The following is a 26,442-nucleotide window of genomic DNA, read 5'->3' on the forward strand; positions in this document are numbered from 1 at the left end:
CCCCCACCATGCTTCATAATGCTGCCCCCACCGTGCTCCATAATGCTGCCCCCACCGTGCTCCATAATGCTGCCTCCACCGTGCTCCATAATGCCCCCGCCGTGCTCCATAATGCTGCCTCCGCCGTGCTCCATAATGCTGCCTCCGCCGTGCTCCATAATGCTGCCTCCGCCGTGCTCCATAATGCTGCCTCCGCCGTGCTCCATAATGCTGCCTCCGCCGTGCTCCATAATGCTGCCTCCGCCGTGCTCCATAATGCTGCCTCCGCCGTGCTCCATAATGCTGCCTCCGCCGTGCTCCATAATGCTGCCCCCACCGTGCTCCATAATGCTGCCCCCGCCGTGCGCCATAATGCTGCCTCCACCGTGCTCCATAATGCTGCCTCCACCGTGTTCCATAATGCTGCCTCCACCATGCTCCATAATGCTGCCCCCACCGTGCTCCATAATGCTGCCCCACCATGCTCCATAATGCTACCTCCACCGTGCTCCATAATGCTGCCCCCACCGTGCTCCATAATGCTACCCCCACGGTGTTCCATAATGCTGCCCCCACGGTGTTCCATAATTCTGCCCCCACCGTGCTCCATAATGCGGCCTCCGCCACGGTCCATAATGCTGCCTCCGCCATGCTTCACTGTGGGTATGGTGTTCTTTTGGTGATGTGCAGTGTTGGTTTGCGACAAACATATCTTTTGGAATTATGGACAAAAAGCTCAACCTTGAACTCATCAGACCAGAACACGTTTTCCCACATGCTTTTGGCAGACATTATGTAGTTCCTTGCAAAACATAGCCGGGCTTGGATGTTTTTATTTGTAAGGGTATGTTCACACGGCAACGCCAATTACGTCTGAAATTACGGAATTTCAGACGTTTTTGCAAGTGCAGGCGTTTTTCGCTTGCGTCCATTACGGACGTAATTGGAGCTGTTTTTCACTTCTTTGAGGCGGCCGTCTTTTTACGCGCCGTCTTTAGACAGCGGCGCGTAAAAAAAAAGCCTGTCTTCACAGAGCACCGTAAGACCCATTAAATTCAATGGGTAGATGTTTGCCGACGGTTTGGAGCCATTTTTTCGGGCGTAATTCGAACTGAATTACGTCCGTAAATAGGGCGTGTGAACATACCCTTAGAAAAGGCTTCCGTCTTGTCACCCTACCCCACAGACCAGACATTTGAAGAAAACTGAGATTGTTGTCACATGCATTACACAACCAGTACCTGCCAGAAAGTCCTGCAGCTCCTTTAATGTTACTGACGGCCTCTTCGTAGTCCCCTGGACCAATTTTTGTCTTGTCTTTTCATCAAGTTTTGAGGGACGACCAGTTCTTGGTAATGTCACTGTTGCGCCAAATATATTCCACTTCTTGATGACCGTCTTCACTGTGTTCCATGGTATATGTAATGCCTTGGAAATTCTTTGGTACCCTTCCCCTGACTGATGCCTTTCAACAATCAGACCTTTGATGTGTTGTAAGCTCTTTATGGACCATGGCTTTTGCTGTCACATGCAAAAAAGAAAATGTCAGGAAAATCCTACTAGAACAGATGAACTTTATATGGGGTTACTCAGAATCACTTTAAATAATGGCAGCTGTGTACTGACTACTACTTAACATGAGTTTAAATGTGATTGGCTAATATGTATATATTTATATATTTATTTTTTTATTTAAAACATTCTTCTTCTTCTTTTTTTACAAGGATGTGCTATGGCTGTGTAAAGTGCTGCTGCGTAGGTGTTATATATACTGTATATACACATGTTTGCATACATAAGTAACCCCGTGAGGCTTTGTGAAGCCAGGCCATGTACAGTGAGAAATTATAGATGAACCCATGCGCTCCATGACGGTTCATAATCCTATGTGTGACCTGTATTAATAAGGTGTTAAATCACATTGTTAAATTCTTACATATAAGTGGCATTTTATAAACATATTACTACTACATAGTAAATTAGGTCTATGAGAATTAATGACAAGAGGAAACCATTGAAGTTTACAGATCATAATATGGACGTGATTTACGATTCGGTCTCTTTAAATGCGTAATGTCTTAGTCAGATCTGTAAATGACACGACTGAATCCGAATATAATTTCCAGCGAGGAGCTGATGAGTACACAATTATTTGATAGCTGTCGGGGTCCACCTACTTCTACATGACATATCTGCATTGTAATGTGTAACCGTCATGCAACATAAGCCGGTGACACGACTGACTGGTTTTTCTAAATAAAATAAAAAAATGGAAACCAGGGTATAGAGGCAGCGATTTCATCCCTCAAGCCACTGCTGAATTATCTAATTATGGGCTCCTTGTATCACAACTGTCTTGGAGAAAAAGAGTACTGCTCACAGTCACCAATCAGAGTTCTGCTTTCATTCTCTATACTGCATCTGGTTCATGAATAGAATTCCAGAACTACGGTGTAGACTGACACAATGCAAAGCAATGTTAATTTTTATGCCAGGGTCTGGGAAAAGTTGATTCTATTTTAGCAGAGGTATAACTCTAGGGGGCGCAGAGGTTGTAGTCACGCATGGGCGTTGGTGTCTGAGAGGGCCCAAAAGGTCCATTTGCCTCATATAAGGAGAGCAGTACAAAATTCTGTGTGATACTTGAGGGAAGGGGGGTTGTTGCAGATTTTGCATTGGGGCCTTGGAGCTTCAATTTACGCCTCTGCCACTTAGCGTCAGACGGGTGCCTTTGGGTCACCAGAGGAAATTATATTGGGTCCCATCCTCCATCTTTACAAAACACGTGCACATCCACCTTTAACTGCATCCTAATCTTTGTTGTTATCAATGTACACACAGGACGTATCGACGATAAGGTCTAATAGGGTATTTGTGAATAACCCCATAGGAAATACTTCCCTCGCTAAAAAACCCGTGGTGACTACTGATAAACACACGCCAGTACTTCCACCTTTTGCATGGGAAGATGGCCGCCAATCCACAGAGCTGCAACTGACAGTAATAGGTGAGCACATTTTATTTTTAAATATATTGAGTAGAAGAAGTTATAAGGTGGAGCAGAAACAATGGGGGAGATTTAGCAAAACTAGTGAAATGAAAATGGATGGAGTTGGTCATAGCAACTAATCAGATTGCTTGTTTCATTTTCTAAAGGGCCTCAGAAAAATGAGAGCTGAAATCTGATTGGTTGCTATGGACAACTCCTTTACTTTTCCTTTACACCAGTTTGGATAAATATCCCCTCTATACTCCTTCACACATACTTTTCTTTCAGTGTTTTTAATGGCGGTTTTTATTTAGTGACATTTTGTGCAGGTGTTTTTACTGAAAAAAATACCATATCTACTGTATGCTGCATTTTGGAAAAAACACAACTGACCCCAAAAATGCTATAAAAACACTATAGAGTTGTAGCATATGGTTGCAGCGTTTTGGGCAAAAAAAAAAAAAAAAAAAGGGGTTTTCCCATCAGGGACATTTATGACATATCCACGGGATATGTCATAAATGTCAGATAGATGCGGGTCCCAACTCTGGGACCCCGACCTATCTCTAGAGCAGGGCCCCCTAAACCCCGTTCTAGCTTTGTCTGATCTCGCTGCCTCCCGGCCAGTTCCTGGTTGTATGGTCGGGAGTTACAGAAACAGCGTAGCTCGCTGAGCTGCGCTGATTCCGTAACCCCCATAGTAGTGAATTGCAGTTACGGAAGCAGCGTAGCATGCGAGCTACACTGTGTTCGTAACTCACGACTATATAACCTTTTTCATGGTCAGAATTCACCTGGTTCAGCCGCAACACAGAGCAGCAGAACGGGGTTTAGGTGCCCTGTTCTGGAGATAGGTGCGGGTCCCAGAGTTGACATATCTTGTGTATATGTCATAAATGTCCCTGATGGGAAAGCCCCTTTAAGTCTTCTCCTAGGCCAGAGGTGTAACTTGAAGCTTCTGGGCCCCAATGCAAAATCTGTAACAGGGCCCCCACCTATCATGTGTAATACTGGTGTATTTTTATCGGGGCCCGGTAGTGATTTCTAGCTCTGCTCCCCCTATATCTACTGCCCTGTCCTAGGCACAAGAGCTTACAATTTACACAATCTTCATAGACTAAAGGCCCTTTTACACAGGCCAATGATCGGGTGAACGAGTGTTCGTATTAAATGCTTGTCCCCGATCATTGCCCTGGGTAAACAGGACAGCGAACAGCCGATAAATGAGCATACGCTCGTTCGTCGGCTGATCGAATCCTTTATACTGCCATAAAAATGGACGCTTGTTGACAGCAATTCTACCTGTGTAAACAGGATGCGCTGCCCCCCGTTCATCCCCATACTCCCGCTCATTGTTCCTTTTGAATGGAAAAAACGAGCGCCGATCAACAAGCTTGTCAATCTGCGCTTGTTAAAGGTGGTAAATATGAGCGACTATCTTCCGCCTAATAGCACCTTTAATTTATATCTAAATTCACTCATGTAAAACTTCTACTCTATATGAGGCTTTGTAACCTTCAAGCCTACCACGTTTGCTGCTCCTCCGGTTTTTCTAGACCCATCTCTCTGTGTTGTCAGAATTGCAATCTTATCAATTTTTGTGTCCTTGCAGATGTTCTAGCGCGAGCTCAGGAACAGAATTATTGATATTAATATGAGACAGCGTTAATCTAGCCTAGCAAATAGCATGCCCCTTGTCACTTCACATAGCAATACAGAGGATTTCTAGTAGGGTCATTCCTGAATTGCGATTGCCCATCCCGTGCTCCAGGAACCCTTGAATGTTCTCATATTTGGAATACTGCACTGTGATATTGAGTATAACTGTATACATGTAGAGCAATATTACATACACGGATAGGGGTTGTCCAGGATTAGAAAAACATGGCTGCTTTTTTTCCGAAACAGCGCCATACTTGTCCATGGGTTGTGTTTCGTATTGCAGCTCAGCCCGATTAAAGTGATTGTGGCTGAGCTGCATTACCACACACAACCTGTGGACAGGTGTGGCACTGTTTTTTTGAAAAAAGCAACCATGGTTTTCTAATTTTACTCTTTGGGGCTGGTCTGTGGGATGCACTGGTAAATCCTAGAAGTGTCTATACTTTCTGGAATATAAATAGTAGTTGGATGGTTGTGTGGGACTATTCAGTAAAAAAATTTGTGGAAAAGGTTATCCCAGGGTAAGGGTATGTTTTCAATGGTAACTAGGGTATCTATTTTGGGACTTTTTGGGCCCACTAGAGAAATAATTCTGCCCATCATCTGTCTATACAGAACATGTTCACGTCTACTTTTTATTGCATCGTAATCTTTGTTGTTATCATTGTACATACAGGCATCAGTAATGTCTAATTTTCAGTCGGTGCAGCGAGCGCCGATCAACGAGACATCATTGATCGGCGCTCGTTTTCTCCTGCCACAAGGAGCTATGGATGGGAATGTCGTCGTTACTCCAACCGCTCCTCACCATACACTATTATCATGTCGGCAGGACGTCTCCCTGTTTACACACCAAGATGTGCTGCCGACAACGATAATATTTCAATTATTTAAACGATACGATCAGCAGATGATCGAGCATTTGCACGTTCATCTGGTGATCGCTGCCATGTTTACACAGGGCAATTATCGGGAATGAGCGTTCTATGTACGCTTGTCTGCCTGATAATCGCCCAGTGTAAAAGGGGCTTAAGAAAAAGACCCTAGTGGCAGGTATCAAAAGTCACCTCTAAATGGGGTTGTCATCTTTGGGGCTCCTTATTGCGTTAAAGTCTGGACCCACCTGCCGATCCTCTGCCACTTATGGGAGCTAATCCAACCATGTACTATGTTTCAATACAAAAAATTTTTTTGTTCTGTGTATGTTTTAATAAAAATATTTTATTTTGTAACATACCAAAACAGTGGAGACTGTACAGGCCGGGTTCCCACGTAGCGTAAATGCTGCGGAATTTCCGCAACAGAATTTTGTGCAGAAATTTCATGGCATTTGCAGTAGCAGAAAAGTGTATGAGATTTAGCAAATCTCTGCCACATGCTGTGGTAAAAAAAAAAACACAAAATAGTTGTGCGGGAAGCGTTCTGTAGTGTGACTTTCATTTGCGCAGCATGTCAATCTATACTGCGGATTCTGTACGGAGATGTTTGGCCCATAGACTTGAATGGGGAGCATAAATTCTACAACAAATTTGTTACGATTTGTACAGCGGTTATGCAGTGGAAGCGCAGTAAAAACACTGGAAATCAGTGCACATCAGGTGCACATCTACTTAGGCTTCATGCACACGACCATGCCCGTAATTACCAGCCGTTTTTAAGGGCCATGCTCCCATTATAAAGTATAGCACGGTTCGTAAAATTAAAAAATAGGACATGTCCTATTTCTTTCGGCCGGTTTCTACGGCACAGACACCCTCCTATAGACATACAGGAAGGTGTCCGTCGGCCACAGAAATGAATGGGCCCGTAATTACAGACCGATTACGGGCGATTTTACGGTCGTGTGCATGGGGCCTTATACATATGCTATAATCAATGTTCAACACTAAATGAGCAGGTAAAACTGCTGCAGAACAACCACATTGTTTCCGCAGCAATATGCGCAGCACAAACGTGTTTTTTTGAGATTACACTGCGGATTTTCTGTTACAGAAATTCTGCAGCGTATCCTGTGTGTGGGAACATACCCTTACGATTACCTAGCAACGATAACTGTCCATCAACCGCTGTATGACGTCACATTTAGGCCAGGATCCTATAAAGAAGTCTATGCTAAAAAAAAGCCATACCTAGAGCATGGTGGTTTTTTTTTTTGTTTCAACTTACCCAAAAAATGTTACATAAACGCCACAAAACAGAATGCTGTGTGTAGGCTCTCGTATTTTAAAGTAACATTTGGCCGCAATGTTTTTGTTTTTAGACCAAAAAACCCCCAAAAAAACTCGAGTAAGAGTTGTGTGTGAATCCAGCCTTACAGAGAATGGGCCGTTACTCAAAACAAGTCATGCAAGCGTTCATAAGGTCATAAGAACCGAGCAACAATAAACTTCCATTCATCTTATACAATGAAAACCAACGCCTTGTTGGAGGCCACTGCACATGTTGATACAATTAAAATTACAATAAATGGTCAAAATGGCTTACATTATGAAACGTTCAAGTCCGTACTCGACATAGAGACGCTGCAGAAGGGAAATGTGCATAAGGGGTCGCTGATGCGGTGTTTTCGGCATGCGTACTTCACCTGGAGTCCACTTTAAATAGGCAGCTCCTCCAGGCAGGGGCGTAACTAGGAAAGACTGGGCCCCATAGCGAACTTTTGACTGGAGCCCCTCCTCCGCTGGGTATCACACAACCACCCCCCCCCTTGTAGATAGTGCCTCCCTATAGATTCCACCACACAGCGCCCCCCTATAGATAGCACCATACACAGCCCCCTGTAGATAGCGCCATACACAGCCCCCTGTAGATAATGCCATACAGCCCCCCCTGTAGATAATGCCATCAAGCCCCCCTGTAGATAACGTCTTACAGCCCCAAATCCCCCATGTAGATAACGCCATACAGAGACCCCCCTGTAGATAACGCCATACAGAGACCCCCCTGTAGATAACGCCATACAGACCCCAATGTAGATAACGCCATACAGACCCCCCTGTAGATAATGGCATACAGACCCCCCCTTTAGATAACACCATACAGAACCCCCCTGTAGATAACGCCATACAGACCCCCCCCCCCCCCCCCAAAAAAAAGACGGCCTATAGTTTGTCCTACAAAAGAGATGTTTCCCATATCCACAGGATATCCGCCCAGTGTAGATAAAGCCAAGAGACACATTAGGTTCAGCTTCTGGCTTTGGAGGACTACAGGGGCTCATATAAAATATTGGAAGCCCTTGGACACTCATTGATTATAGTAAGCACCTTGTAATGCTTTGTTTTTTTTGTGGCAGACGAGTGTTGCCATTGCGGCTCCACCACAGCTAAAAGCTGAGTGCAGGGCTCTGAGGAGCGAGACCTCCTTACCCACCCCAGCAGGTTATGGCCAGGGAAACATGCAATATAAGGGGGGTTTTCTAAACCAGACAGCCATTTTACACTGGGCCTCCGCAGTTCAAACTTGCATGCGATATGTACATTGCAATCGGTGAAATTATCGGGAGGGAAAACAATTGTTATTTGCATTAATCGCAAAAAATCAAATACATACGTTGTAATACGAGCCCATAGACTTACATTAGAGCCAGTATCGTACTGTGTTCTAGCATGAACGCAATATCGTGCCATAGAGTAACGCTATAGATATTCATCGGAAGATCACATCGGTGGTCTGAATGTTTAGACCACCTATTCCCAGAACAATGCGCTTAGCCACTTCTGTGAGGTTTCACGTAATGTAACACAAAATTCTAATCACACCGCCATTGATTTGAATAGATGTTTGCTTAGAATGTCAGAGAAACGTTCTAGTAATGGAACATTTTTATACAGTGCCAAAGGGTTTGTACACGCTATACATCACCAGTGTGATCTTTTGACATATTTCTAGTTCACTTTTTGGTGAACTTCCTCTTTACGTCCTTTTTTGAGCCAAACTACAACCTTCTCCCTGAATATAACTACACACAGTCATAACTTGAAGCTCCTGGGCCCCATTGTATAATCTAAGACATGGCCCCTCACTTACCATGTGCCATTTATATCACTGGTGTCTTTTATTGTAGCATAGGAGCCTTTGGCCCCCCTAAGATATAAGGCCCCGGGTGCGACTACCACCCCAGACTACTCTACGTCAGCTTTTCTGCTGCCTGAGGTGAAAATTTAAATTGCACCCCCACCCCCCCCCCCCCCCCCAAATCTTGATTGACACCCCCTGGCTGTTCTACATCACTAACAGCCTCACAAAAAAAAAAAAAATCATACCACCCATTATCTCGCTGCAGATCATACAGTGACTACAGTACTATTAGAGGCAGAATAAACATTTACATTAAGTGACTCACAGGTGACGTCTTCACAGGTTCTAGTTGTTATTATCTTTTCTTCTCCATTCGGTCCAGACCTCTATGATGACTTCACCTGGCCACGGCCAATTTCTTCAGTTTTCCACTCAGATGTCTACAGCTTCTCACGTTTCAAACATTTCTACACCTATAAACGAAGATAAAGTTCTCATGGTGCCACACTACGCCCCTAAATATAATAGTGTCATACACTGCATCTCTAATTATACTGGAACATACACTGTATCCCTGATTATAATAGCACCATACACTGTGTCCCTGATTATAATAGCACCATGCACTGTGTCCCTGATTATAATAGCACCATACACTGTGCCCCCCCATACAGTTCCCCCATGTAGATAGTGGCCCCCATAGAGCCCCCTGTAGTTAGTGCCCCCCATAGAGCCCCCTGTAGATAGTGCCCCCTCATAGAGCCCCCAGTAGTCAGTGCCCCACATACAGCCCCCTGTAGACAGTGCCCCACATAAAGCCCCCTGTAGACAGTGCCCCACATAGAGCCCCCTGTAGACAGTGCTCCACAAAAAGCCTTCTATAGACAGTGCCCCACATACATAGTGCCACCTATAGAGCCTTCTGTAGATAGTGCCCTGCATAGATCCCCCTGTAGATAGTAGCGCCTGTAGATATTGCCCCACATACAGCCCCCTGTAGATCGTGCCCTACATAAAGCCCCCATAGATAGTGGCCCATATATAGCCCCCTGTAGATGGTGCCCCACATATAACCCACCTGTAGATAGTGCCCCACATATAGCCCCCTGTAGATAATGCTCCACATATAGCCCCCACATCCCACATATAGCCCCCTGTAGCTAGTGCCCCACATATAGTCCCCCTGTAGATAGTGACCCACATATAGCCCCTCTTGTAGATAGTGCCCCACATATAGCCCATCTGTAGATAGTGCCTCACATATAGCCCCGCTGTAGATAGTGACCCTCATATAGCCCCCCCTGTAGATAGTGCTCCACAAAAAGCCCCCACATATACCCCCACTGTAGAAAGTGCTCCACATATAGCCCCCATATATAGCCCCCCTGTAGATATTGCTCCATATATAGCCCCCACATATAGCCCCCCCTGTAGATAATGCTCCACATATAGCCCCCCCATCCCACATATAGCCCCCTGTAGCTAGTGCCCCACATATAGTCCCCCTGTAGATAGTGACCCACATATAGCCCCTCTTGTAGATAGTGCCCCACATATAGCCCATCTGTAGATAGTGCCTCACATATAGCCCCGCAGTAGATAGTGCCTCACATATAGCCCCCCCTGTAGATAGTGCTCCACATATAGCCCCCCTGTAGATAGTGCACCACATATAGCACCTCACATTTTTAACAGGGAAAAAAATGTTTTACATACTTACCTAAACTTGTTCCCACACCGTCCTCTTGAAATGCAGGCCTGCTCTCTTCTGAGCAGGTCTTCTGGGGCTGAACGACGCAAGCGGCGCGATGACGTCATCGCGCCGCTTGCATCGTTAAAAGGCGCTGACTGGCAGGGCATGTTATTCTGCCCTGCCAATCAATGCCTTTCAACGATGCAAGCGGCGCAGTGACATCGCGCCGCTTACGCGATTCAGCTCTTATGCATGTAATTGTATCTGCGTCCTATAGACGCAGGTACAATTATAGTGCAGGAGGGGGTCGCGGCGGCTGGTTTCAGAGGCAGCAGGCCACCGCCTGAGATGAGATTCTCATCTCGCCTCATAGATGGAGCGGCCCTGCTCTACGTCAATTTTCAGTAGAGCACTTCATTTGCAATAGAATTATTGAGACAGTTAACAACTATTTCAGGGCCTGTTCACACCTGCGCCGGTGTTTTCGTTATTCTGCTCCGCCAGAGTTGCAGAACAACTAAAATACTGGAAGTGCCGGTTCCGTTGTATGACAGACATCATTGGCAACTGACACAACCTATTGACTTTACCATAAATAATAGCGCAGCATTGTTTCCGGTATTTTTAGCCGGATCTGTGATGGAGACCCCTAACGTAGCCTCTAAAGAAAAATGTCCCTTAACGGATAGGTTGGAAAGATTTAAAGGAACTCTCAAAACTGTCAGACTGTGTTATGCCTAATGCAGGGTCTCAGTGTTGGTGTTTGACTTAGAGATTCAAGGAGAGACACTTTTACCAAAAAGACATGTCCTAATGAAAGATCTGCTGCAAGTGCGTGTGTGAACAGAGCCTAAGCAGATTTGCCATTCAGCAGTCAGGGAAAGCTGGGTGACAACACTTACTGACAGACATTTCCTGTTACATTTGGAAAAGGAAGAGAGGATATAATGAAGAAATGGCTGAGTACGATTCTCAATAGCGGATGACTTTAGAGGAGATTTTGACATGTTTTATGGAATTCTGTACAGAGCCGTCCTGTGGATTGTATGGAGGGGGAGATTTCTATAATCTGGTTAGAATTAGTTTACCCACTGGCATTTCTATATGGGATTCCCATATGGTGAGCAGATACTACATTTAACTCTTTGTGAAATAAAGTGGACTGAGCTCCCCATAGATTATAGGTGGCCCTGGATTTTTCACTAGTGTCACATGTAGTCCATTCCCTTTACTTTCTATGGGAGTAGCAATGGCGTCCAAGGATGATGAGATTTTGGATTTTCTTATTGGAAATATCGATTTAAAAAACGTTCGTTTACACGTTCGTCTAAATAAGCCCTTACTGTGAGCACGGTCCGCAAAAGCGGATGACACTCCACGCCCCGTCCGCGCAGTATTTACTGACTGTAAATACTGTACGAACGTGTGAATGGGGCCATACATACACAGGTGCAGATTTGTCACAAAAACTAGAAAACCTTCATATATCGGCCATTTTTATGCAACCTTTACGCAACAATATAAGCAATATGGCGTAGGCAGCGCAAAAAGTAAAACGTTTTCAAGATACGACATACATGTGGCGCTCCGTTGTATTTCAAATCATGTTTAACTTTATCGTCCCACTGTAAATGACAAGATAAAATTTTCCGCGGTTTCCAGCGCAGCCCAAAGTTCAATTTGAACTTTTATTAAAGGAGCAATTCCATTTACAGCCTTGTATTGTTCAATGCATCTAAATAAAGGAAGTCCAGAATAAAATAAATAGTCGCCTACTGGTTCCTACTGTTGGGTTAACCCCTGAATAGCCACGTTAGCTATACAAAAATCCCTACAGAGCGTAACTTGGGTTGGGTTTTCGCAGAGAAAAGAGGTTGAGCATTAGGACCTGGGAAGCAACTGTTCCTCCCAGTTCCTGAAAGTGGGGGTGGGAGGGTGTGTGCAGCTCATTGCACCTTCCTAGTGTATCCTGCACCCAGGAGCTGCAGTCAGGACTATTTTATGGGATTCTTGAAAGTTTAGGATTAGTCTACAAGTCGGTTGCCCCCCCAGGAAGCAGTGATGTGGATGTGACCTTAAGGAGGTGAGTGCAAGGCGGTAGAATGTCCACACCTGGCCGCAGGTGATCTGCAGAACATTGAATATTCAGACCTTTCCTTGAAGTGATTGTCATTGACCTCTACAGAGTAGCAGCCTATATTATGGAGCGAGAGGGGCCCAGCTAATGTCTCCTACAACTTGAGGCGATCGTTTAAATAGATCGCCAAGTTTTAGAAGAACTTTATTGCTCTTAAAGGGCCACACACAGAATTTTTTCCCCTTGAAATTCAAGAAAGATATAATATAGGACTATGAAAGGCTGAACGAGCGGGGGAACTAGAGATAAAAAAATGGAGCCAGGACCTGCTTACTTTTAGTATAAGTTGGCCAAATGGGTTTGCCTGTAATTCACTTATGGCGGATCAAAGTGAAAACCTGTTAAATCGACTTTGCCCGTGTGTGCCAATACCAGGCAGAATGTGTATTGATTTTAGAATTCTTGAACGTGGCAGATTTCCTTATCTCTGGAGCTAGTCGTGTATGTTAGACAATTGTCGTAGGCGGCTGCTGGTTTTCCTGGATCTGCCGCCAATCTTATGTCTTTGGTCTGGCAATTGCTTTTACACTGGCAGATGAACAGTAATTTTCTATGTCTGCGTAAAAGATGCGATCACGACCAATAAGCGAATTATCATTTGTCATTTTAACGTTGCGTATGTAATCACTGAACAATGATTGTAGCGATCGTTCCTGCGATTGTCGCCCGTCTAGAAAGCCCTTTAGGCTGGGTTTACACGTTGCTGTCCAAATGCATGTTTTGCCCCGATTTTGTTAAAATCGCAACAAAATGGAGCCATTTTGATCACGAGATGAGCATCCATCTTTGACGTGGCCGCATTGAAGCTGAAAAACCAGCTGACGCGCTGCATAGGGCGGTTGTGAAACCGCTTGTTAATGGTTGCGACCATGCTGATTCGACAGTTATGGCCGAACGGTTTTGCAGGTAACCATCAGTTTTCCCTGCAGCCGCGCGCAACCGTTAACGACCAGAATAGCATGCCGACACAGCCGAGTCCAATCGCCCCATGGGGCTTTATGCTTGGAGTACGTTCAGAAATTTAGGTGTGGTAAAATCGGCATCTAAAAATCGCATGCGTTTTTACCGCGATTTGAATTCTTCCAGTGTGAAGCGGGCATACTTTTTTTTTATGTTTTTGCATGTGTCTAAAAGCTCAGTTTTTACACGTAACGATTTTTCAAACAACCAGAAAACTGTCGCAACGAACGGCATTTGCGTTTACCAATCGTCCCCAATAGCAAAAGTATGACTATCAATCACTATTGGTTGAATCCTCTGGTAAATCTCTCCGTGTATGGCCAATCTAAAGTCCGCAGCTTATAAATGGACAGCTATATTAAACCAGCTACTCCCATCATTCGCTCAGATCTATGTAAATATTTCAGGAAATTCCCGGAACTGGAGATCTGAGATACAATAGTGATCGTGGGGGCAGGGGTTTTTCGTCATCTGAAGAACACTACAGTCAATTTCTAAGAAACCGGAAACTGGCTGATAACAGGGGAACGATAGTGTATAAGCCTGCTCAGCAAGTGTAGGTAGACTTTTAGGTTTTGTGTCCCTTTAAGAGAGCTTTCACACCCCTGTATATAGACAGGTTACAGTATTCAGATCTGGAGAACGTGGTCTTTATAACTGCTGTCACGTCCGTGTAATGAATAGGGGGTAAGGGGTAACGTGCAGCCATGTTTGGCTTGTTAACTTATCTACTCCCACAGGATAAACCTCAGCAGTGCTTGTGGGAAATGGTTAATGTATAACTGTTACATGAGCGAATGGAATCACAAAGAAATATTCCAGGAAGGCGTTTTTTAGGACCTACTAAACGTTGTGATACATGTCACGTAAATGTGAAAAACCCATCAAATCATGGTGTGGGCCTTCGTAGCCACTTGTACTGTATAAAGGTCCAGACACATGACATTGCCATCATGACGTCATGTGGTCTATATTAGAGATTCATGGGCACTGTGCCACCGCATGGTGCCTTCATGTATTGTCCCCTAGAATCAATACTTATAGAACAGAAGACCTCCATACCATACATATAAAGTTGGGGGTACGGTATGTGCCTACAGGAGGCTATTTGGCGCCCTATTACAAATCTGTACAACGCCGTTCCATAATACAGCTGTGTGCAAGTCATATTTATATATTTAAAAAAAATGTGATTCTGTGGTACGAGAGATCCAAGCCCTATCCAATGGACCCCATTGACATAACAGGGTCTGTCTTCGTTTCGTTGAGATTTTCTCTTCGTTCTGACAACAAGAATAGCGCTGCATTATTCCGGTCGTCAAAACTGATGAAAATCTAGTCGTAAAACCCAAACGAAGATATGAACATAGCCTTAGGGTTCAATCAGATGAGCGTGATTCTCGTCCGTGTTGTGCGTTGAAACAACACGCAGCACACGGACTCATTGATTTCAATGGGGCTATTGACACGTGATTTTCACGCAGCGAGTGTCATATATTGCTGCGTTTTCACGCACCTAATTGCCCATTGAAGTCAATGGGTGCGTGAAAACCACGGACAGCACGCGGATCCGTTCGCTGTCCTTGTTTTACGCATCAATTACATTGAAAAAAAGTGCTTGTGAGCGCGTGAGAAACACATGCCACACGCAAAGCACACTGATGCATAACGCAATGCACATGGACAGATTTACGTACGTTTTTTACGAGCGTAAATCTGTCATTCTTGTGTGAATGTAGCCTTAACCTATAGAGGCAGGATATGGACAAATCCCAAGAGTCAGGCAGCCAATGGTGGCATTTATTAAGACTTCTGTTTCATATGGCAGTCTTAAACTAAAGTACGTCTGAGTGAAATGCGCTAGATTACTTAAGAGGCGCACACCTCTTAATAAATTTGGCGCTTCTTGGACTGTCGTAAAACTAGGCCTGCTATAAGTAGGCGTAGATTTGCGCTATAATTTACAACAATTTCTGTATACATATGGCGGTCCGTTGGTGGCCTCTCCCCTCCAGATTAACCCCGCTCATTTTTCTCTCTGCTTTTCTAAAGTGGAGTGAAAATGAAAAAGTCACAAATCTCAATTTCTTTTACATTTTTTTTTTTTTTTTTTTTTTTACCACAGTCCAGACGGTTTATCTCCGGACTATTAGTCCACCAACTATGCTGGGTTGCATGTCACTTGGGAATTAAACTTTTATGTGTTGGGGCCCCTGGTCTCTTGCAGTTTCCATAGACCTATATAGGGAGCGATTTGAGATGAAGTTATTCTATAATTCATACGTTCCCATGGGACGGGTTCACAACACTAGTCGCTTTCAGAATGCAGTAGTCAAAGGTTGTAGCACAGTATGAAAAATCTTTTGGTTTTTATTGCAAAGAGTTTTACCATTAGCTGTGTATACACTGTCATATAGATATTAATATCCATCTGAATTCTTGTCTAGACGAAAAACACCCACCCGCAGAAAGAGATTATTTGGCATTCAAGTGCAGTTGAATTCTTTTAATCAGGCATCCTATAATCCAGAAAGTCTGATAATCCGCCAGTTGTTTTCATCACGGAACTGCAATTTAATGTGAAATTGCACAAGCCCAGAAGTCTGAACAGAGGACTCGTGGGGAAATTTCACTAATTAAAAATGATTAAAAAGCAAAGTTGTAACAGTGTGTTTTACATTCTCATATGATCTGGGACCTATAAGGTCCCATTGATGCCAGATGATAGGATTTGTCATGACTATTGTCTCCTTATCTCAGATACTCCTAAGTAACCTGTATCATGTTTTTTTTTTATTGGGCGAGTAGCTATGTTGTGGAGTGGTGATGTCACTCCTATAAAATACCAATTCTATTTGTAGCTCGATGATGTCACTTCTCCCCCCTGGATAACATTCTGTAATCAAATCTAAATTGTATTGGCAGAGGATTGTGTTTGTACAGGATCGTGTTTTACTGAACCCCGGTTGGGCTGCTGGTTCGACCCATTGTAGCGCAAAGGGTGAAATTTGTGGCCATTTCAACAGTGGACGTTTTTGCTACATGTGACCATGACTTAAGAAGGTTAAGTTGGAGTTCCGCTTTATAGTGCTCCTAGCCCTCCCCCACTTAACAGCTGGAGTTCATATTGTCCTGTATGATTCCTGGTGACCCTGGAGTGGAGAGCGTTGAACTTGCACAGTCCAGTTCACACAGATGGATTTCACCAATTAACTATCTCAGCTATTCTGTTACTGGAAGTGCACAATGCAAACAGCCCGGCCATTCATTCTGCTCCAGCAATCTGAGACAAATAAGCGAATATGAGGCCTCCGAAAGTTTCACCTGAGCTTTAACAATGTTGCCTTATTTGTGATTAAACAGTGATACATCTGTTACTGCACTCAACACTGCTCCAACAGAAGCGCAATGAGTCGGGACTCTGGCATACGTGATGTGCGCCACGCTTATTAACTGTTTTAGGCCGGATTCCCACAGGTCGAATACCCTACGTAAAAATCACGCAACGTATCCGACCTGGAACTTGCAATGCATTCTGTCTGAAAAATCGCACAACATTGTGGTGCGTTTTTATGGACTGATTTTCCGCTGCCGAAAGCAGCGGTAAAAACTGCTCATACTTACCTAGGCCGTTGTTATGGCGATGCGTCCCTGTTGTGCAGTCCGGTCCATCCTCCCTGGATGACGCTGCAGCCCTTGTGACCACTGTAGTCTGTGATTGGCTGCAGCGGTCACATGAGATGCAACGTCCTCCCAGGAGGCCGGACTAGACTAAGAAACACAGACTTCTGGGTGGTAAGTATGTTTTTTGTTTTTCCGCAAGTCGCAATGCTTGGCTTTCTGTTGCGGGATTTGCATCCCTATTGAATGAAATGGGGAAAACCCGCAATGGAAAGTCAACTAAAACGCAGCATAAATTGACATGCTGCGGAATTAAATTCTGCATCGCAGGTCAATTTATTAACGTTTACGCTGCAGGGTTATTTTCTAAATCTCACCCACTTTGCTGCTACTGTAAATGCTGCGTAATTTCCACACAGATTACCGTTGCGGAAATTTTGCAGCGTTTACGCTACTTGGGGAACCCGGCCTTAGACACTTTTTCAACACGCTTGACAATGGGGTGTGGTTTAGCAGGAAAAGGACCATAGCATTTTACAAAGGGGCGTGACTTAAAATGTAACGGTCCAAAATTTTGCCGCAAATAGATGCCGTGAACTAAGACAACTAATGGGTGGTATAAGGAAAAGAAGTATCTAGCAAGATGCGCCAAGTTTATTATTCAGCATGCACCAATTTGGCACATTTTATGACTGCCTTGCCCAAATTTATGCTACAACTGTTTTATGTCTGTGTGCTATCCATTGTTCAACGGATAGCACACAGACCCATTAATTTCTAATGGCCCCATGCACACTACCGTGGTTTCTACTGATCCGTGTGCGGGCCATGGGGTTCGGGAGCAGGTCCTGTCCATGTTTGTAGCTCCGTCTCGCCCATTCAAGTCAAACCTATGGAACGGATGCCGAGGGCACCCTGATGACGCACGGACCGCAAAAAATGGACAACGCATCTGTTGTTTGTGCATGTAGCCTTAGTAAATGGCTGTGATGAAATGGATCTTGGTGGCGCAGCATACCTTGTGAGACAAATCTGTACCAAATCTGATGCCGAGTCATCACTTTTTTTTTTTCTCTAGAAATCTTTGTTATGGTTCCATAGAATCTTTGTTGCACGGTGCCCTGGGAATTTGTCCAGAAAAAAGAAAAACAAATCAGGTTAGGGCCTGTTCACATCACGGAGTCCTGATGTATATCTCGACAGAAAACACGAATGTATCCCACTGTATAGGCATACAGTGGGATACGTCGCTCGGGCTCTCCGGGCACAGGGACCACTGACGTCCATGTCCATATAGGCAAGCACTCTAGCCGGGGACTCCTGTTTTGGGATGTTTGGAGCTTAAAAATCCAGAAATGCACGTCCCCCGTGTCGGCAACGCTCTCGTCTGAGATTCTGCTCCTGGAGGAGCCCCTGACGTCACTGTCCATATATGTTTGGTAACGTCAGAGGTTTCTCCAGTCCTGAAGTCCCCAGCCAGAGCGCTACCAATGCTCTGCCTGGAGACTTTGCAGTTGAAAGGCCCTGACATCACTGACCATACGTAGACAGTGATGACCGGGCCGGAATCCCTGGGCCGAGCGCTACCTGATGTTCTTCCCGAGGCTTCCGGCTCTGGGAAAGCTCCCCAAGGTATACATTCAACATACAGATGTAGACCTCTTTATCTTGACTTTTAACGCATTAAATAGTGTCAAGAAACTTTAACTTGGCTTTCCAATGGCTTTTGTTGTGTGATATCTCGCTGCAGCAAGTTATCAGTCAAGTTAAAGATGGCTACATCCGTATACCTATGACGGATGCCGTACAGTGGCATCCGTCACACATGGGCTACCATGTAAAAAAACAAAACATATACCGGACAGTATATGTCTTTTTAATGGGATTCTTCATGATGGAGAAGCATAGTATACTACGTTATTCCACCCCACCCCACCCCCAAAAAAAAGATATACTAATGGAGGCCAAAAGCACAGTCTTTTGGACTCCGTCGGGCTATTGGAGCCCTAGGGACACGTTTAGCATGTACGTAGGAAGCTTTCTCAACATACGCGCTAAACATAGGGCAAAACGTGATGTTAACAAGCCCTTCGCTAACCCTGGCATGGAGTGAAAATTTTGCAGTGGTGCAGCCATTCACTTTATGCTGCTTTATAACATTTATCCCTTTCTTAAAATAACCACTGTGACCATCCATATTTCTGGGGCGAGGGATTTATAAATCATGAATTTCCTTCTGTCATAAATTTTATCAAAATTCTATAGATTAAATAAAAATGGAGTATAATGACGTTTTTGCAGTAATTAATGATATCCACCTTAAAGTATGAAACGTCACTTACAATATGACGGGTTCAGGTGGCACGATGGGAGGTGAGAATGTTCTAGACTGTCACGGAGAACTGGCAAGACAACTAATGCTAATGAGAAGGTGAAAGTCATTGTTCATCCTGGCTGAGCCATTTGTCCTGAGGGACTGGAGAATGAAAAGGCAGTGGAGGGTAACAATGGTCATCTGCGCAGCTGGAGTCTGGACCCAGAGGGGGCAGCGGTGAGGTGCGTCTTATGAAGATGCCCGCTCGGTTAAGCTCCTGCTCAGGGAGATATTTTATCTTGCGTTGCTTTAGACTCCCTTCTGTCATTGCAATGGAAACATAATTAGAGTGTTTTGTAGTAAACCCATATTGCTGTAAAATGAAATAGACCGTTGACTTGACACTGATGGACCGCAATGGCACCACAATTTTTTTAAATATTTTCTTAAATAGAGGGACATTTAACCTAGTGGCAGATCTACGTGGTCGTATTTGAGGTCCAGGAATGGCTGTCAGCAGGTGAAAGTAGAGAGGTCTATGCTTTTGGGGAAGGATTACCTTCAGGATTTTTAGTAATATAGATAGACATGGAAAATTTAAAAAAAAAAACATTTCACAAACAAACCTGTTACAATAGGTCATTTTCTGGGGATAGATTCTTGTTAAAGGGAATCTATAATCGGAAAATTATGTTTTTATGAAAATTATGACGTTTTCGAGTCATTGGAAAGAAAAAGTTTAATTTCCCATGTCACTATCTAGATTACAAAGATCCTGAAATATTGCAGCTTTCACCATAGGCTGACGCATTCTGCCACTTTTTTCAGCTTGTGCTGTGTACACTTTGGGTCAGCCGTCCTCTCCGAGGGCAGGGTTACAGTGGAAGGTAGCACCTCTATTCTAAAGCCGGAGGCAGATATCACAGGATCCACCATTGACAAGTGGTGATGAGGACTCTGCAGCTCCTCCTCCCTGCACTATGACCTCTGCACATGACCCAGAGCATGCCCACTACACTTTCCTAAATAAGTCAATAGGTTGTTTTCTTATCTCCAGATTCCTGCTGTAAAAGCAAAAGTATTTCCTGCAAAAAAAGTATTTTTACAAGAATAGTTGAAATTCAACCTAAACTGCTTGGAGAGGCGCACACTTGGGCCTTATTTACACGAGCGTATTTAACGTCCGTGAGACGCGCGTGAAAATCACGCGCATCGCACGGACCTATGTAAGTCAATGGGGCCATTCAGACATTTTGTGATTTTCACGCAGTGTGATTCCGCTGCGTAAAACTCACGACATATCCTATACTTGAGCGTTTTTCGAGCATCACGCACCCACTGAAGTCAATGGGTGCCTGAAAATCGCGCACCGATGGAAGCACTTCCGTGATTCGCGCTACAGTTGTTAAATAAATGAAGGGGGAAAAAAAAGCACCACATTCATTGCCGTTTCTAAGCATCGAAACCGCGTGTCATAAGGATGGCATATGCGTGTAAATCGCGCAGCCACACACCAAACACTGATGCCACACGGAACTGCAACGCACGCAAAACGCACACGTTCGTGTGAATTTCGCCTTACTGTTAGCAACGTGTTTTTTTTTTGTTTTTTTTTCTCTACCATCTCTAAAGATCTTTGCAGATAATAGATCAGCTTCCATAGCAAGTGATGAGCTTTATTTTTGCATTTGCAGTGTATGTTTTGCATATGCGCTAGCCATAGGGTCAGGGAAAAACTAGGTAAGTAAACTTTTGACTGGGCCCACTCCCCTCCCCTGGGTTCCCCACACAGCACCCCATTGTAGATTGTGCCCCCTGTAGATTGTGCCACACAGCCTCCCCTCCTCCTGTAGATTGTGCCACAAAACACATGTATCCCCTTTCCACAGATAGCGCAACTGGCGTCCCATTCATTTCTACGGAGCTGCCGGACACAAACCCCGGAAGTCCAATGCTTCTGATGGAGCATTTCGGGGGACTTTCGGTCCCTCGTTCTCCTTATCGCTGGGGGTCCCAGCGGTCGAACCCCCAGCTATCACACATGTATCCCCTATCCTGAGGATAGGGGATATGTGTTTTGTGGGACAACCCCTTTAATGGCAGAGCGGGAAGATACCTCCCTGCTCTGCCCTAGTGTTCAATAGTATCTGCGCCCTAAGGCCTCTTTCCAGCAAAAATTATAGGGCGGAGCGGCTTATTTCTATTTCCAAAAAAGTTGACCCGCTATGAATAGAGCGCATTGTGCGGTTTTTACCTTTTACTTAAATACATCTCCATATAATCCTAGTCTTACAATTCTCATAACATGTTCCGGTTTTGCAACTCGTTTTATGGGTGGACTTCAGTCTTTTTTTATTTTTTTTTAAGTTCTCTATTGCTACCTAGGGGCAGGTACACATTTTGAAATGGCTTGGGAATATCTTATACAGATATTAGATCAGAATTGATGCTCTATTACAGAGCTAGACAATCCCAGCAGCCAGGAAGCCAATGCACCTATAAAGTTTTTCTCCTGACGTTTATTTTAATAACTTGGATTTCCCATAAAATAACAATTCTGGATAACTTTTTCTTCTAACTCTGTGTTGTGCCATTCCTCTGTTGTTCCTCCTAGAAATGTATGAGTAAATTAACAGCTGGGTATTAGCATTCCCCTTGTTAATAGGGTGTGTCCTACTCTGTCAGCACTAATTGGACAGTGTCAGACTGTGAAGGAACACCTCTCCCCCCACCCCCACATGGTAACACCCAGTGGTCGATGTATTCAGAAAATTTCTAAATGGTTCTAAAAAAAGGTGCTCCAGAATAATTTTGTGAGGAATCCAATTATTTACTAAAAATAGACCTGTCTGGAGAGGTGACAGGTTCCCTTTAAGCCATACTGTATATTCTCCATCCCTCGTGATGCATTTAAATCAAGGAGAAAAGTCCCTGTCCTGTGCTAATATAATTATGAATCCTCTTTCAATTTTTAGGCCCAGCCTACATGGTTATTTCTGTCGATTCTTGGAACGAGTGGGTTGCACAACATTTAACATTGATTTCTATTGTGGTATGATTGACATATGACTGTGCCACAGAAATTCCCAGTGCACTCCTATGGGCTTGATTGTTGCTGTACAGTCTGGGTTTTAGACAATTCCTTTCTGTTAGAAGGGTCCCTAATACATGAGCTGATCACAGGATGTCCCACTGCGATCAGCTGTGATCTGTTGTGGAACCTGTCAGCAAGTGCTCATATCCCCTACAGCGCCACCACAGGAAAAACAAAGCATTGCATGGTCCCCTTTTAACTGAAACATATGGATGTGTTGAGTTCTCCAGATAGAGAGAGATGTTCTTTGTAGCTGCTCTCCACTTTGGTTAATTGATAGAGGGTATGAATGGGTGACCCCCTGTATTGGCTTAAAATGCACTATCACCATTGGGCAGTACAGTGAAGATTAAGGAGTATTCCCAAAAATCTGCTCGATGTTGGTTTTAAAGATTGGCTGCAGGATTTGTTGCTATATCTTTTGACATTTTTGAGTGAAAGTGGGTCATGGCTAATGGACTCCTCTTTTTTTTCTTTTGACCTGTCTCTAACCCGTTAGTAGGAAAAAAAATATTGCATGTGTCTGCGCTTTTTAGATGACCCTAAAAAAATGTTTAAAAAAATTGCCTCCTGGAATGGTCTTGCTCTCCCAAATTCCACAGTATTTTGCCCATCCCCCGTAATCTACAGTTTTGACTAGAACCTTTTTGTCAGGTTTCCCTGAAAAAGTTATGTTTAGTTGGTTACAAATGAACTTAACTTTGACAAAGCGGCTTATAAAAATTTGCTCAAAATACAATTTTGATATATATCATGTATATGACATTTCAGCGGTGTCATCAGTCATTCTGCCCAAGGGGGTTTCAGGCCGCTGGTCTCTGCCACGGTTCCCTGTCATATACACTTTACCCACTTGTCAGTGATCTTAAAGCCACATGTCTGTCTTGGGTTTGGAATGTCAGACACGATTGATCGGCCTCGCATGCAGGAATGAGGAGCGATTGCTGACGCTTGGTGCCCTTTTCTGAGCAGAAGTGCTGACCGAGGCCCCGCATTATTGGGAAATGTCAGTCATCATGGAGGAAATAAATGTGCATTTAATGATATAATTTCAAATAACTCAACCTGCCAATTATTAATTAATGGAAATATTGATTGGAATCCGTGTAGAACAAGTCAGAAATGAGAATATCTGTGCAACTAGTTGATACGGTTCACAGCAAAAAAAACTTGCCCAATGCCCAGTCAAAAAAGTTAAAAGTATAAAGTGACACTGCAAATGGCAGCTTTTCAAAGGTCTGGCATCTATATTACCATTGTGGAGTCAGACTATGATACTATGCTGACTATCCATTGTCCATAGGGTGGATATAGTAGGCTAAAAAGCTAAAGCATTCTTATCTGCAACATTGAGACCGGCTGGGCTGGGCTGTTGGCGGCTGGACTGTTGAAACTAGTCAAATGTTGATGCATAAATAATGACATCAGCAAAGTGGATTTCATTAGTAAGACCAGAGTCCCTTTCTAGATGTAGTATTTGAAACCGAGCAGGCAGTGGTGCACTAAGAAAAAAGGGGTCTCCATAGCAAAGTTCAAACTGGGCCCCCCTATTATATGGGCATGTTTTGCCATCCAGAACAGAAGTCCTAGTGTCTTGTTTCCCTTTCCATGACCTTTGAGCCAATTCCTCACCCCTATATTTGCTAAAAATGCAGTTGCTCTGTAGAGGGGAGTCCAAGTATTTGCCATCCAATACCAATTGTGATGGGACCAACTAGGGCTTTGCGCCCTCTCTAGGGCCCACATAGCAGTCGCATGGAATGCCTCTGATATGTACGCCCTTGTGAGCATGGATACTATGATACTAGACGTGGTATAAAGAGATGATGTGGTGGCATTGCCAGGTTGCATGTTTCATGAGATTATTCAGATTCTTTAGTATTTATTAAAAGATAGGTGCTGGGTACTCGGTATGCATGCTCCTTACTTCAAAGCATGCTCCTTGCCAGTTGGGAGATAACAACATATTGTATCTGCGACATGTACATCATTTGTAGTTGAGAGGAACGAACTACATTACCTGAAGATAGCTGGAGATATTTTGAGCCAAGAGTACATGTGTATGGCGGGAGTCGGGAGGAATGCCAGCGTTCGGCTGACCAGGTATTTAAGGTGTATGGCCAGCTTTACTGTGGCTTCTTAATGTAGACTGAGTAATTTAAGTTTGGACTCTCAATGTCTTTTAGGTCTTACAATATTTGAAGTCTTGAGGTGACCATCAACATGAGAGCACTCGCTCGACACCACCATAAACATGCGACCGGCTGACCATGCTTGTTTACTTCAATAGGGAGAGGTGAATAAGCCGGTGATGCTTCTGGCAGGGGCCTTTTTTCTGTGGGAACAAAAGATCGGGCGTGTTTAAAACTAGCGTACTCCATCCTTCTTTCCCCTGACGTTTGCCCTTCAGGGGAGTAGTTTTGGCCCCCATGCACATTAGATCGTCGGTCATGTTTTGGCGGTGTATGGGCACCTTTGTTCTTCTTGTCCTGATAGGATTGTCCACATATGGTGGAGTTCTTTCCTATTTTGTACATACAGATGTTGCTTCGAAGATAGCTGGAAGTCTACTTGTTTCCAAGTGCAGTGATTTTATTGGCCACCTAATGCTCCGAAAACCCATTGATCTCGGCCCAAATGTTGGCCGATGATTGTTTCAGATGTAGACTGTCATCTTTCAAATGTCACTGGTTCCCTATTGTTTGAGCTGGATAGTTGAAGACCGACTAGTTTAATCTCAAGGCTGTTCTACTTGCTTGTGAGGTGTGGTTATTAATACAACTTCCATTCTTGGTAGATATTGACTTGTGTCTCTTTATAGTCTGACTGACCTTTAGTCAGGTCAGTACAATGAACTTCAAGTTGAATTAATATTTTTGGCGGGCGGTACTCTCGCAGTCTTGTGTAACCTCTTACTGTCCTTGAAACCTTTCCACTAGTTAATAGTAACCAATGGTATTGTCCAATCTTATCTAAATTTGAGTCAACGGTCTCTGACAAGTTCAGCAAATCGATAAAACTGGCCAAACAGGGATTATGTAACCTCTACCAGTGGAAATCATAGATTCATTTATAAGGAAGAACATATCAAAATGAACTGGCATAGGATATATATTTTACGTGTTTACATATCCAGGAATGATCCCTCTGATTTGAGGACTGTTGTAGCCACATGGTATCCAGGTTCTACTTTTAATGGGGTACATAAGATGAGATCCAAGGGAAAATGTAACATTCGCCTCAATTTCCGGTCAAGAGTGAAATATTTGCTTGATCGGGAATCTGTCTAAGGCCTAATTCACACGAGCGTGTTCGGTCCGTGTGTCGGCCGCATTTCCCGGACCGAACACACTGCAGGGAGCCGGGCTCCTAGCATCATAGTTCTCTATGACGCCTGGTGTCACTGCCTCTCCGTGGAACTACTGTCCCCTATTGAAAACATGATTACAGTATGGGATAGTTGTCCCGCAGGGAGGCAGTGACACCAGGCGTCATAGAGAACTATGATGCTAGGAGCCCGGCTCCCTGCAGTGTGTTCGGTACGGGAAATGCGGCCGACACACGGACCGTATATCACGGACTGAACACGCTCGTGTGAATTATTCAACATCCTAATTTTAAAAAAAAAATCCCAAAAAATGAGCAGTGCGGCAAACCATAGACTGTTTGACCACCGTCATCCCTTGTTGTATCTAATGGTAGGGGCGTAGCTATAGGTGGTAGTTGCACTCGGATCCGTCAGTTGGGCCTGTGGGTGCCCAAGCCCTCTTCTGCCACGTGTTCTAATCGGCACACGGGAGGTGGGAGGCACTGTTATAGATTTTGCTATGGGGCCCAGGAGTTTCAAGTTACTCCTCTGGGGCTAAGCATTTCTTCCTTTTTCGTTTTAGCGATCGGCGGCGGTCTCCGTGCATGGAACTCCACCGATCAGAAAACTTTTGATATGTCATAGAGACATGTCAGAAGTTTTGAA

General features: G+C 44.2%; 1 protein-coding gene across 1 annotated transcript in view; it reads left to right on the forward strand.

The window, feature by feature from the left end:
* Positions 1–12,267: 12,267 nt before the first annotated feature.
* The window catches only part of TMEM51 (transmembrane protein 51), a 39,984-nt gene continuing 25,809 nt past the window's right edge, over positions 12,268–26,442 (forward strand). Inside the window, exon 1 of the mRNA XM_075840767.1 lies at positions 12,268–12,426. The gene's annotated coding sequence lies outside the window, so the exon portion shown is untranslated. The remainder of the gene's footprint in view (positions 12,427–26,442) is intronic.

This window comes from Rhinoderma darwinii, chromosome 10 (genome assembly GCF_050947455.1).
Source record: "Rhinoderma darwinii isolate aRhiDar2 chromosome 10, aRhiDar2.hap1, whole genome shotgun sequence".
NCBI lineage: Eukaryota > Metazoa > Chordata > Amphibia > Anura > Rhinodermatidae > Rhinoderma > Rhinoderma darwinii.